We start from the raw sequence: 10,374 nt of genomic DNA, 5'->3' as shown, positions 1-10,374 counted from the left end.
GATTAACCACAGCTTTAAAAAAAAGGTATATGCATTTTAATTCATGACACCTAATTCTATTAGTCTTGAAGACTTATGTATAATGTAAAATGTCTGTCAGCCTAAATAGGCATAGATTACCTCCCATGGACATTTCCTAATGGCAAGTTGTCAAAATAAGGCTCAGCCAGGGTTCAGAGTCCCAATAAGTATATGTGCATCAAGTAGCAATGCCACCTGGCACTCAAATCATGCCTCCTGATTCTCCCACTATTACAGACACCCAATGAGCACCACAGATGTAACGTATCCTAAACTCTGTGTGCTCCTTTCTCCAGGATCTCGGCTGCCTCCATCTGCCCTAACGTCACTAGCACGCACGGCCCGTGGCAGAAACCTGCCAGAGACACTTCACCTTCCTATCAGCAGGTGTGTAGTCCTATGAGATAGAACTCACAGGTCACAGATGATGAAAGGTTATTTCTCCCTCCCAGCTCCCAAACCCAAAGCCTCCTGATCTACTATCTCTGCTCAGATGCTTACAATTTCTACATGTATTACTGCAGAGTCCACCTAGTCTCCTAGTCTCGCTGACTCCAGTCTTACCCCGATTGCTTTATATATGGAGTGATACCCCTTTTGTTGAAAATATTATGAGATTAACGGCTTCCCAGTATTGAAAAAGAAAGAAAAATTGTGCAGCACAGAAAACATATAAGGAAAAGTGAGTCTCCAATTCATCACACAGTTTAGGCCTTTTCCTACGGGCCATTTTTTTCTGTATCTATCCCACATGTTTTCTTTCACTGTGTTAATTAAAAGAGAAACAAACATCTGAGTTGGCCTTTCGGGTCCCAACCACTCCTGGATGGGAGGGCTGATCAGATTAATGCATGTCTGATGGCCAGGATGACCATTCTTTCAGAATGCGCCTATGGTGCCACTTGTCACCTTTTAACAATCTTACAAATTTCATCTTCATCTTGGGCATGGAATATTTTCTACTGAAGTGACAAGAATTGCCTTGTTTCCTTAGGAAGCAGTCTCTCAGCTATAAGAAGAGAGCACGTGGATCTGGGAGGCAATTTCCTAGAAACGGAATGTATATAGTCATTAGGTACACAGGCTCCGTAGCCAGACAACCAAAGTATAAGCACTGGCTGTGTCACCCATGTGCTGTGTGATTTTCAACAACTTAGTTAACTTCTCTGTGCCTTGGTTCCTTGTCTGCAAAATAGGAATAACAATGGTATCTACTTCATAGAGTTGACACGATGATTTAATGAGTTAATATCTGTAATGTGCTCATAACAGTGCCTGGTACATACTAAGTATTATTGAAATGCCTGTTAAATAAAATTTAAAATAGTCCACGACACTAATAAACACATATCCTGACTGAATGTGTTCCCACTCTGCTGATCTTCCAACTTCTCCTCCACATCCTGTCTTTCTAAGTATGGGACTATATCCAGAGACCACAACTTATCAACTTAATCAATTCATTTTATATCAATCAAAATTTCAGTGTAAGTCTTCAATATTTGGATGTCAAATTAAGTGTATGAACAAGCATTCATGGCGTGATGATGGTTAACCTTAAAATGGGAAATATTTTTACAAAGAAATTTTCATTCCTTCGTGGCAGTGAAAATTATTTATTACGTATTAAATTTTTGCTCTGCAAAGCAATAGCAAGCAGATTGATGAGCTGCTGGGCCCTGAATTATTGTCCAGGTTGAAAGATGCCTTGTGGTTGTATTAATCACTTAGCCCAGAACTAAAGCAGACACAGGAGGCAGCCTTGCTTCGGACGACCTCCTGCACAGCACGGCACAGCCCGCACCAGCTTCACTTGTGAAGGCAGGTACTTTCCCTGCCGCGCTGGGCAAACCAAACGCTCCCTAACCAGTCGGTCTTCATACCCTCCTTCAGTGTCCATCCAGGTTCCTCATTTACATCAATTGTAAGAGTTTGAATCAAAAATCATATCGACATTTCAGATGTCCTTTTAAACCACGTAAAAGTCCACTTCTCATCCTGACAAATCCTTGTGTACAGAACGCCCCTCTGGGGAGCATAGTTCCACACCACTGACCTCACTGGACTCCTGTTCTCTCTCCCCCTGCTCGCTCCTCCCTCCTCCAATCTGACTGTCTCATGTGGTCACTTCTAAGGAGAAATCGCCAGCACCCTTCACGCCTTAAGTGACTATTTCAATAAAAGTGTTAAACACTGGCCTTACAAACTGAAGCATGGATACTTTCATTTTTTTATTAGTTTCAGGTGTACAAAACAATGTACTAGTTAGACATTTACACCCCTCGCAAAGTGATAACCCCCCTCCCCCAATCTACTACCCCTCTGACATCACATACGGCCATTACATTTCCACTGTCCCTATTCCTTATGCTGTACTCCACTTCTTGTGAATGAATGAATATATATATATATATTCAGCTTCAGCTTCAGGTGTACAGTGCAGTGATCAGGCATCTACATCATCCCTGAGGTGGTCTCCCTAATAAGACAAGTGTCTATCGGATACCCTACAAAATTGTTCCAACATTATTGATTACATTCCCCAAACTGTCTTCTGTATCCCTGTGGCAATCTTGTGGTTACCAATTGTACTTTCTAATCCCCTCCCTTTCTCCCTCATCCCTACCTCCCTCCCATCTAGCAACCCTCAGTTTTTCCTCTTTATCTGAGACTGTTTCTGATTAGTTTGTTCATTTATTCTATTCTTTAGATTCCAAATATAAGTGAGATTATATGGTATTTGTCTGTCTCCATCTGACTTATTTCGCTTAGCATAATGTTCTCTAGGTCCATCCATATTGTTGCAAATGGTAAGATGTAATTCTTCTTTAAGGCCGAGTAGTACCCCATTGTATAAATGTACCACAGTTTCTTGATTCAGTCATCTACCGGTGGGCATTTCAGTTGTTTCCATGTCTTGGCTATTGTGTATAGTGCAAGCATGGATACTTTCTGATTGATGAGTAACTGTTTTTGCACAGATGATACGCATTCATTTTCATTGATCCAGCACTATGCTAGACTCTGAGGCTACGGGAGTGGGTGACAGACATGGATTATGCTTTCACAGAACTTTGTTCTGCTAGGAGGGGCCAACAAAACAAGCTCTCCGACAAAACAAGCTCTCAGACAATAAATAAAATGTTCACAAATTATGATTAAATTACACAAAGGAATCAAATGAAAGTCTAGAGAATAACAGAAGAGAATTTACTTTAGAGGAAGGATGTTTAACCTTGACCACCACAGGAGAATCTCCTGGAAGCTTTTAAAACTCCCAAGTCACACCGCAGACCAACTAAAGGATGTCTGGGAGCTAGGATCAGACGCCAGTTTTTAAAGCTCCCCAAATGATTCTAAAGCACAGCCAAGATTGAGAATCATGACTTTACTCTTCTAGAAAAAAAACTACAAAGCTACAAACACCGAAGAACAATTTGATTTCTTTTTTATTAAATTTAATGTATTATTACTACTACTTGTATGACCTTAAACAAGCGATTGAACCTCTGTATACTTCAATTTACTCATTTCTAAAATGGGTATAATAATGGCATCTTTCTGTGACTGCTGTATTAAATAAGATTATACATGTCAAAGGCTTATCATAGTAACCTCCACCTACAAATGGCTGCATAAATGTCAGCTGTCCATACTATTGTTGCTGCTGCTGCTATAGCTGTCATTTTTATCGTTATTGTGACTTGCTCTATTACAGAGCCCTGGGATTTCCTTAGGACCGCAAGCTGCCCACCGTGCAAACTAGGCACCAGCACATTGGCAGGATTTTCTAGGGCCTTTGACAACCTGAAAAGATTTACCTTTGGATTTCTCCCATTACTTATACCACCCTGGCATGATTTTTTTGTTCCACACATTTCCTTCCTGCCTTGAAGAAAAAGAATTGCCAACCTCTGCACAAAAGACACAGGAGGGTACATGATTTGTTTGGGGCCTCGAGACACTGTGAGGACAGTACTCTCCTTGCCTTTATCCCACCAGACCTTCTGCAAGCTAACGTGCCAAACTCATCCTAGAATCTTCTTCCATAACTAAAGACCTGTTGCCATTGAAGTTATTTCTTTGCTAATAAGCTGAGTAAGTTTCTACTTTTCTTTTCTAAACTCTAGATGCAAGCTCAGAAAAAGAAGCTTGTACTTGTTTTCCCAAACATGCAATTTTGATACGGATATATTCATACATATATATATGTAAATGTACATATATATACACACATGCAAACGCACACACGCACACATGTACACACACACACACACAACGAGAGAGAGAGAGAGACAAAAAAATGTATATACATTTTAAGAAAAGAAAAAAACTGTATTAAAAATACTCTAATGATAACCACTTTGAGCACCTCTTGTAATTGCAGAAGTCAAATGTGACTTCTATTCATCTTTTGTTATTGGTATATATTGGGTATTACAATTTTAATACAGTTTTTTCTTTTCTTAAAATGTGTATACATTTTTGGCACCCTCTGTATATAATGTTAACATACACTATTTCCACACACTTCAAACTTACACATTTACAAAATGAGGATAATGTCAAGAATCGTCAGGCCATCTCTCAAAGTTTCACAAAACCCAATAAGCAGCATCTGGCTTTGGCGTGTCCCTCTCGGCTGGCTGAGAAGCCCCAAAACCGAAAACAGTGACAGTCAGCCTTGGTTCACCATTTGGCCTCTCAAGGCACCTCCAACCCCAGCGCAGGTGGCAACCATCTGAGGATTGCTTTGTGGCTCATGCCAGGTGACTCCTGGAAGGGCATGAGCTATGGTTAAACTTGACCTGCAGTGGGTCCTGTCCCAGGAGGCCCTGGAGCTGGCACACCCGATGCCCAGCTTCTGACAGAGCCAGAGCAACACACAGCAGCCTCAAAGGACAACACACCCAAAGGGCAGACTGGAAAGGCACCAGAGCTCTGCTAAAATGAACCCTGTTCTGTAAGGTCAGTCCCTCCACCATAGCTCTTCCACTGTAGTCAGGGCCAGTCCTCACAACCAATCAACTCAAGGGTCAGTCCCTGCCATTGATATGCAAATAGCAACAAAGGCTCAACTACAACAGGAGGGTACACACAATCCACACAAGGGACACACCTGGAGTACCCAGCTCTAGCAACACAGTACACTGGGCCCCACAGGACCTATTACACAAGGGCCACTCTGCCAAGACCAGGAAGCATAGCAGCCCTACCTAATACATAGAAACAAACACAGGAAGGCAGCCAAATAGGGAGACAAAGAAACATGTCCAAGTGAAAGCACAGAACAAAGTTCCAGAAAAAGAACTAAGTAAAATAGAGACAAGCAATCTACCAAATGCAGAGTTTCAAACACTGGTTATAAGGATGCTCAGTGATCTCAGGGAGAACGTCCACAAAAAAATAGGAAACATAAAAATTGAGACCAGATCTTATTTTTGGGGAAACACGGTAGATACAAGATGGGCAAAAGCAAAGCAAACAAAAACCCAATACATTGAAAGCATAAGGACATTTTCAAAATCTCAAAATACTGTCAACTGCAGTTTAAGATCAAAATTGGGCTCTTGCATTAGCCACGTAAGTATTTGTTCCAAAGTGAAAACAAAGTATGACATTCTGTACTCTATTCATTTTCACTTCTCCTCTTTAAATGATTACAAAACAAAGGATCTGCTTAAAAAAAAAAAAAAAAAAAAAACCAGCATAATAAACATAACAGATCAAGGAGGACAGCCACCAAGTGGCTGGTGCATGAATTACTGAGGGGAAATGCAACATATTTGAGACATACAATTCAGGACATTCTTTAATCTCATGGATTTCTGTTGTTTGGAGGATGCACTCTGGCAAAGAACACTTGCCTCTGGGCACATATTACACAGTGAAATAGAAGGAGACAGGACCTGCCAATAGAATTTATAATCCTCAGGAAGAAAATAAACAGTCCACACTCACTCCTTGTTAGTATGCATAGGAGCACAACCTAATTATGCAAAAAGGATTTAGTATTCTGGGTGCTGATGTTCCATCGAGTTAAGCATCAATGAGCACATATAAGGGAGCTCAGTTACTCAAGAAACCTTTTCCATAACTTTCTATTAAAATCCATTGTTTACGAACTGTCAGCAGGAAATGCACTACATGCCAGGGATTTGAGTAAATATTCTAGTTTGTCTTGACCTCAGGCATCAGAATACACCCAAGGACAAGCAATAATCCTTGAGAAACACACTGATAACTGGCTCACGCTGCTTAAAATGGAATGCCCTTTCTCACAATGAAATGCCTCCAGGAGTTTCTGTGCTTATCTTGGGTGCTTCAGAATCCCATAAGCATGTGCTTCTTTCCTTTTGGGTTCAGAGAGAATGTGCGGTACAGAATTCCAGTATATGATACCATTAAAATATCTCTGATAAATAAGTAAATTAGGGGAAAACAAGTAATCCTAATTATTACCAATGGCATAGAATTTGTGGAGCTCGTGGACATACCAGGGAATGTATTTCAGTGCACAATTCCTGGGGTAACTCTTTACATGGAATTGGGGGGTGCTGTTGCCACAGGACACAGAGTAAATGCTGCTTACGGAACTGAAGAGTGTAAACCCCACGCCCCTTCCCAAGCTGCATGTTATCTGTTTTATGAAGAGCTTTCAGGTAAGAATTCATAAAAGCCTGAATACATTGGTCTAAGTTACTTTCAGAGAAGACATATGGCCTTTAAAACCTGCGTTTCCTCTAGTTGTGGTTTTCCTACTTGTTCAGGAAAAGTAAAGAAAGAAAGAAGAAAAACATTGTGCATGTATATGAGTCACACACCGTGGTAAGGGCGGAGCACTTTAAATGTGCATAACTGCAACTGCTCATCATAACAACCCTATGCTTTGCTGGGTAGTATCCCAATTTGCAGAATCTTGGTGAAAACTGTGACCCAGAGAGGGAAAGGGGCTTCCTGAGGAAGAGCAAGCTAGGAAGTGGAAGAGCCTGAGGATCAAGCCAGGACTTTTAGCTGTAAGATTTGTGCTCTTGAGACTACATCTTGCTTTCCAAGATGGCAGAAATAGTGATGGCAGGGAACACTGTCAGAGTACGATGCAATGGCAATTCGTTGAAATTAAAATACTACCATCCAGGGGTAAATTCCACTATCTGTTTCCCGATTCTACTATAGGTAAGCAGCAGCTGAAGCCAAAGATTTGACAACGTAAATTTCTATCCAGTAACTTATTTTTCAGTCAAAATTAGGGAAACCAATACTGTCTTATTTTAGCATGAGAACCCTCTTATTCAGGAGAATAAGTGGGAGAATTTCAGAAGAATCTGAGGGAACGTGCAGGCAGCCTCATACAGTTCTTTAGCTACAGATGCACTGAACTGAGGTCACTTATTCCTTCCATCCAACCCCACCTCTCCTCTCAGCAAACCTTCACTTCTACACCCCTGCTTCACTGCAGAGGGGCAGGAAAAAGCGGAGAGAGTTCAAGGGTCTGTGTCTTTTTCCACTTTAAGTCAGGACTCCACAGAAGAACACTAGCGTTTCATGCTCAGTTTGCTGTTTGTTTGTTTTTTGGTTTTTGTTTTCCTTTTCCATGCTGTATTTTTGTGAAATCACTGTTACCCTATTTTGTGTTTGAGAACATTCTGAATCTGCTCTGTTCAGTTTTTCTACTCCCCCTTCACTCTGCAATCATGGCTATATCCTCAAGTGCCCTCAAAGTAGGACAACGTACAGCTACCACTTGACCCACGTTCAAGAGATGCCTTTTGAATATAAGAAATTCTTCAGCTGTACCAAGTTTTAAGGCCTTTATCCTACTTTTTGCTGCCATCTCTCGTCCTCCTTTCTCAATGCCATTCATTGGGACCAAGTCCTCTACTCTATGGCAAGCAGGGAAGAACAAGAAATAACCAAGTGAAAATACACTGGCACGAAGAGGAAGAAGAAAACAGAAGGGTGGTGTTTAAGGTGGTAAGAGGACCCCCTTTGTGCACAATCTCTAAAGTAGAGTGTGAGAGAGGGAGGGAGAGGGAAGGAGGGAGAGAACGGGGGGAGTGTGGCAGTGTGAAGTATTTGGGATGCCGGTGCTATCAATGTGAATAAATGCATCCAGCATACACATATAAATAAGGCAGGAACCATTAAGTGTGAAGGGAATTAGAATTTATCGAACACCTACCTTGTGCCAGGTCCTACATATATTTACCAAATCAGTACAAACAACTTGGTAAACATTTATAAAACTGAAAGCCATTTTCTCTCACACCCAACAATCTTAATATCCTGCGAATCTAATGTGCCCACTATCTGACCCATCTGCTTTTTCTCCTTCCCTCTAGAAGGCAGAGAGTTGGTTGAACAGCTTGTCCAAATGAGGTTTGAAATTATGAGTGGATTTTGATTATCATTGTCATTCCTTTCTCCTATTTTCATAAATAACCGAGTTGACTGTACAGAGCCATTTTTTAAACAAATTGGCATTCTTAACTACACAGCTAGCATTGGCTGTTACTCACCCTTGGTTACTCTGACTTGGGAAACTGATCTATACGTAGACGTAAAAATCTCCATATATTATGGTGACATTCCTAATTGGTCACAAACTTGGGCTATGAAGGCATATAAGGGCCATTTTCAGCTAAAAGGTTAATTCTTTTAGCAGCTGAAAAGTCTGCTTTCTCGGGCATATCTCAAAGCCAAGAACTTATTACATAAGTCACGATTTCACTGGGGCATGCAGAGTAAATAACCTTGTTAAGAATGTAGTGTGAAAAACCGCCGTTCGAATGGGGTCAAAGAGGTGAACCCGGTAAGGGAAGGAGGCAGTCAAGTGTAAGGCTGCTATGGGGTGTAATTCATGCAGCCTTAATAATTTGGGCATGTCCAGCGTTGAGAGCTGTTTGCTTGGAACCAGGCAGGGGCTAATGAAAGTACCCAGTGATGAGACTTAAATGTAAGGTTGCTAAAAATCTGCCCCAACAAACTAAGGGGATGATGGCAAAAGAGCTCTGCAGGGTCACCCAGCCTGCTGACCAAAGCTGTCACAAAGGCCAGGCTTGAGGCAGCTAAGAAAGAGCTTAATTATGTAGCTGTTTTCGTTTGAATTGGGGCTAAACAGCAGGAAGAGTGTGCTAGACCACCAATTAGGTTAGTTAGGAGGTTATTCAGTCTAAGATCAGAAATCGAGGTGAGGCAGAGCCTGCCAGGGGCAAAACATCAAAGGACCTCTTGGCCATCTTGGTTCCCCCTCCCACAGGGGACCAGCAATTCCCATGACTTAACATTTCAGTAGGTCGAAATTTCTGGCACCACTGAAATTCGGATCTTCTCTCTCAGAGAAGAATGTCATAACCTATGATGCCCACTGAACTTCAATCAGTACAATTTTAAAATATTTTACTGTATATTGAGTTTTACTGCCAAATGCTATGAGATACAATGTTCTTTTTAAGAAAACTACACTATAACAAAAGCATGTTTTTTCTAACAGCTGTCATCACCAGAGTTCACAGAATTAACTTGTGGCAGGATCGCTCAAGACTGCAGACCGGAAATATTCACCCTGGCTCTTACTTCAGTTATGTTCCCAGAGAAACCCTCTCCACACTTCAACGATATTCCAAATCCTTGACAATAAAAACCTGAATCACCAACTTTACTAACTAGTACTACTGTGCCCTAAGTCACTAAATCACAATGGAGAATTTGGTATATGACAGAGTTTAAGGGAATTTTAGCCACTCAGCTATTTAGAGGGTATTTTTACTGTACTATTAAGTGCAGACAGACGTCCACTCGGCTCAATACTCCAAACCTGAAATACATAAACTCTCCCTGATGTACACAAACTCTACCTGAAATACATAAACAATCCTAGCCAAAAACAATCCTGGAAACTTTTGTCCTCACTTTTGCTTTTTGGTTGAAAGATATATTCATACTCACCTATAACATGTCGCAATATGTTTTCATCTCCTACTTCTGGCCATAAATAAGTGAGCATGAGAAAATTAATAATGTATTTGATATTACATACCTTTTTAGTAATTTTGAGAATTTATACTGCAAACATTTGGGTTTAACTCGCAAAAATTTATTTGTGCAATAGCATGAATAATTATAAAACTATGTATTTTATTAAGATTATGCTTAATCTTAATAATATCAATAATTTAAAATTAATAATTGATAAATGATTATTAATGCTTTCAGTTTTTATAGCTTAGAGTTAGCCAATGCCATTGGTCTTGCTGTTGTAGTAATATAATATATTCTGTTTTAATGTAGAATACACACTTTTTTTTTCCCTTTCTTGACTACGAGTTGTTTTTCTTTCAGTTTAAAATACAT

This window comes from Rhinolophus sinicus, linkage group LG03 (genome assembly GCF_036562045.2).
Source record: "Rhinolophus sinicus isolate RSC01 linkage group LG03, ASM3656204v1, whole genome shotgun sequence".
NCBI lineage: Eukaryota > Metazoa > Chordata > Mammalia > Chiroptera > Rhinolophidae > Rhinolophus > Rhinolophus sinicus.
The sequence above is the reverse complement of the archived record's forward strand: the minus strand, read 5'-3'. Positions refer to the sequence as shown.